Raw genomic sequence first — 4,636 nt, forward strand, 5'->3', positions numbered from 1 at the left:
ACAGGCCCCTTTACTGTCTGTCCTTTCAGAGAGGTTTTCATCCCCCAAACCACCCTGTCGCACTGGTGCTGGCCCTGCCCTGCCCTGCCTGCCCTGCCCTGCCTGCCCTGCCCTGCCCTGCCCTGCCCTGCCCTGCCCTGCAAAGGGGAGACTGAAAAGCAGGCTGAACTGCATCCCCTTCACACTTTCCCGGCCAGAAAAACCAGCAGAGGGAAATACAATGTTTGCAGACCAGGTCAGGTCCACAGTCACTCTATAAAAATGGAATCCTGAAAAAAACATAAACCAGCAATTTACCTGATGAATTTTATTGGCCTCAAAACAAACAAACAAACAAACAAACACCCCCCAAACGACCCCATCTGAATAACGAAGGGAGATAAACCATTCCCAGTTCCTCTTTTATTAGTGAAGAAGGACACACAAAAACTCAGCCAAAAGGGAATGTTCACAGGCAGCTTCAGGTCTGATTTATTAGCCGCTTTCATTTCATACACGCCAGCGTCTTTATTAAAATCGGATGATGTCCAAAAGGTCTGTTTGCTTAAAAAAAAAAAAAAATTGTATCGAATACGGGACAGGGCTTAGTTTTATTTTTTGTTTCTTAAACAAAGCTCACATTCTCCTGACTTCACGCCTGTTACCGCAGCCAGAGGGAAACTGATTTCAGAATCCATCTGATATGTCGGATTTCTTTGTGGCATCCACTTCATCGCTCAGCAGCCAGCCATGATGTCATAAGCCCATCAGATTTCCGGTAGGGGGGAAACGCTGGGGAATTGGAAAGAATGGATGTTTCTTACCCATCAGGGAAGGGGGGTGGGGTGCGGGGAAGGGGCTGGGTGTGTTTGGGAGGTGAGGGACGGGAGGCAGGCTCCGTGTTTGTGATATTAAATGTCAGGCAGAAACCTGAAAAATCCAGCCACCCAGATGTTTTCTAAATATCCAGATGTCTGGCACTGAGCAGAGCACGCCCCCCCCCCCCCCCCCCGCTCCTGTCCCCAGAGGCACTCGACATTTCAGCATTGACCTCAAGTCTGCTGCTAGGAGCTGTACATCCTCAAGGCTGCCCACCCTCGGGTTTGGAATTTTCTTCTAAATCTTTACACATGGATGACAGGAGTAACTAGGTCCAGATTTTTAAAAGCTGTTGAAGCAGTGATTTGAAAAGTTCAGTCCCTGGAATTAGCTTCCACAGAACACACTCTATACGCCAAAAAGGAGGAAAGAAATCCCCTCGCCAACACTCACACAAACATATGTGACTCTTAAGCCATAGGACTTAAAAAGCCCAAACAAAAACCAGTGAGTCTGAGAATCAAGGACTCGAGACTGACACTGAGAAGCGATGTGCCCTCCCCCAGGAGCACGCTTCCCCCAAATCAGAAAACCACCAAACAGCTTTGTTCTTCCTGACAAAGCCCCTCGCTTCCAAGGAACAGACAGTGCCAACAAAAGCACAGGGTAGAACTAATTTACGCTGAGACTCGGGGCTTCAAGGAGTCATAAAGTACACACATGGAACCGGCTTTGCCTGGGAAGCCGCCTCCCTACAACTGGTAGTGGGGACCCCCTGGCCTAGGGGAGTCCCGAAGGCCGCAGAGCGCCCCTCCAGGCTTCCAGGCACACACGCCCACGGAGGCCACCACGGAGGCCTGTGACATCACGGCTAATTGCTCCTGAAAATGAGCCAAGAACTGCAGGCCCCCGGGGCCCAAACCCTGCGGGGGCTTCGTGGGGAGCCAGGAGGAGAGGCAGCTGGGGAGGGGAGCAATCTCCAATTAGAAGTGCATGCTTGGATAATGTAAAAGGGGGGTGGCCAAGGGGAGGGTGCCTAGCAGAGGGCCGGAGGAGGTGAGCAGGGGGCTCAGGGATGGAGGTGGGGAGGCTCTACGGCCTCATCTTCCAGAACAACCCCTGTGCTTTTCCGATGGGGAAATTGAGGGCCAGGAGTGGCTGAGTGGCCCATCCAAGGTCACCGGGCTAATTAGCGGCACAGCCTGTACTGGGGAACAGAAAACAGGCCTGGCATTGCACAGCTCTTCCCTGAACGTTATCTAATTTAATCCTCACAACACCCTGTGAGGGAAGGATTATCATTAACCTCAGTTACCAGAGGAGCCAATGGAGGCGCAGAGAGGTTAAGTAATTTGCCCAAGGTCACACAGCTTGTCATTAGCAGAACTTGGCCTGAACCTCTGCGTTTCACCAACTCCAAATCCAGTGGCCTTTCTGCTGGGTGGGGTGCGGGGAGGGGGGGGGCAGTGAAGGTTTAACCGGGAGCAGTGAATCTGATTTAAATACATATTTAAAATGCTGGTGATCCCCGCAGAACACAAGGACGTAAATCATTGCAAATTAATTTTTTAAAGCAATTCCAGTCAGGAGGGCTGGCTGGCTGGCTGGCTGGGGAGGCCGCTTTTATTCTGTCCCTGCCAGAGCCTAAATAAAGCATGTAGACACTCTCCCTAGCCGTGCATGGAGGCAGTTCAATCCCCTGAAGTGGAGAGGGGGGGAAGCTAAAAGCTTTGTTGGGCATCTGTGAGAGCATAATCTGCCACAGGAAAGGTGCCAGGCGCACAGGTCTGAGAGAGCCAGGGGAGGGAGAAATTCACTGCATGTAGAAACTACGAAAAATAAAGAGTCAGTCCCTCTAAGCCCGAGTCCTATTTTCCAGGCAGGAGTTTAAATGAACTGCAGGTAACCTGGACGGCTAATTGTGGCCCAGAGGCCGGACCCTGGGTCAGACAGGTGCTGCCCCGGGTCCTGTCCACTCCAGATTGGGGGAGGGGCAGGGGACGGTGGGCAGTTGCTGTGGCCCTGTCCCGTGGCCATCCCGGGGACCCTGCTGGCCACCACCTTCTCCAGAGTAGCATTTAAAGGAAACCAAGCCTCTGAGAGCTGGGACAGAAGAATGACTAGGTTGGTCCTGCCTGGTCTAAACAGGACAGGCACCTGTCCTCAGGCCTCCCCTTCTGCAGGTTCCTTCCCTTCCAGTGGAACAGCCTCGGAGCTTCTGTGGGCCAACTGTACCAGGCCTCTCCCTGCTCTCTTCCTTACCAGGCCTGCTGGTTTCTTTTACTTTGTTTCTGTGAACTGCAAATGGGGTGTGGAGCCCAGGACTCAGTCCAGGGAAGGGGAAAGAAAAGTTTCTGCCATCTGGATACCTGACCTGGCTGAGATTTTTTTTTTTTTCTTGTGCTTTTCTGGGGAAATTCTACCCATCCTTTATTCATTCTGTCTACCATCTGCCCCCAAAGAGGTTCAGGTCCTGCCTTCGTGACACTTACATTTGATGGAGGGAAACAAACATTAACCCAATAATGACATAAAAATGTCCGTGGAGGGAGTGGTCCCCAGGTTATGACAGCCTGTCAACAGGGGAAGGGTCAGGTCAGTGAGGTCAGGGAAGGCTTCCAGGAGGAGGTGACTGGGACCCAAAGTTTGAGGAGGCATTAATCCCTCTGATTCACTGTCACCTCTCCAGTGAACCGTTCCTTCATGCCCACCCAAGGTTGCCTCCCATTCCTATGCCTCATTCTCTTCTGGACTGTCGTTCATCATCTGTGTCCCTGCGCTGGTCTGGAAGTCCCAGACTGGGTCTGCCTTGCTCACCACTGAGTTGCCTATGCCTGGGATGTTTGATGATTACTTGTTGATCAATCAATAGACAAACAAACAACACGTGCAAAGGACCCGCAGTGGAGGGATCACAGAGACTGGGAGGGTGTAGGAGTAAGAAGGGGGGGGGGGGGCAAAAGTCCCAGGGAGTGGTGGGAGAGGGGACTGAGCCACCCCAAGAGCCACCCTGGGTGTACAGGTATCTCTTCCCTCCTCTGGGCTCCCTTCTGCCTTGCCTTTGTGGCAGAAACTGGGTTGGGGTGTCCTCCTTCCCCTACAGGGGAGTGTCACATAGGTACTCTGCCCCACTTGATCCGCCCCGGGCACAGCACCCCTGGGGACCAGGTAGGTGGGGGAATGGCATCACCTGCCCAGTACCCTTCCTTCCCATCCTTGCCTTCCCTCCTCCGTTCTTCCCTCCACTGGTGCTGAGGGGCCACCCAGAGCCACAGAGAGGCAGCGGGAGGCAGATGCGGCAGTCCCAGTCCTCCTACACCCCACCCCCAAGTCCCAACTGCCCCCCTCCACTACCACGCCTTTCTCCTCGCCGCTGAGGCAGAAGTGGAAGGAGGGAAGGAGCTGGGCTCCGGGCTTGGACCAGACCGGGTTTGAGTCCCCTCAGCGTGTGTCGTGTCGGTAAGCTGGCCTCTGCCCCTCAGATTCCTCCCGGGTGAAATGGAGAGACCCCAGGCTCCGGCGGGCACAGCGCGGGGGCTTCGAGAACCTGTCTGAAAGGCTCCAAGTCAATCTCCTCTCGTTTCCCTCCAGCGCTCAGTTCAGTTAGTCCCCGCCCCCCCCGCCCCCTCCCCCCCCGCCGCGGCGGCTGAGGCTGGGGAGTGGGGGTCCCCCGCGGGGCCGGCGGCGGGGAGCAGCGGGGACCCGCCGGCAGCGCGCCCCAGCCCCAGCGCCCAGCCTCTGGCGCACGCCCAGCGCACTCCAGCAAACTTTCCGCGGAGGCCCCCCGCGCGCGTCTACACCTGCACGCGGCCCGGCGGCGCCTCCTGCCCCCGGGGGG

The 4,636-nt window shown here is 55.2% G+C and overlaps 1 long non-coding RNA gene across 1 annotated transcript; it reads right to left on the reverse strand.

Annotated features, from left to right (window-relative positions):
- Positions 1–443: 443 nt before the first annotated feature.
- On the reverse strand, positions 444–968 carry LOC125920389 (uncharacterized). Its single transcript, XR_007457041.1, has 2 exons — positions 620–968; positions 444–543 (listed from the first exon to the last, which is right to left on the reverse strand). It is a non-coding gene; the product is annotated as an uncharacterized LOC125920389 (long non-coding RNA).
- Between the last annotated feature and the right edge of the window lie 3,668 nt (positions 969–4,636).

The sequence above is a fragment of the Panthera uncia genome, chromosome B4 (genome assembly GCF_023721935.1).
Source record: "Panthera uncia isolate 11264 chromosome B4, Puncia_PCG_1.0, whole genome shotgun sequence".
NCBI classification, from domain to species: domain Eukaryota; kingdom Metazoa; phylum Chordata; class Mammalia; order Carnivora; family Felidae; genus Panthera; species Panthera uncia.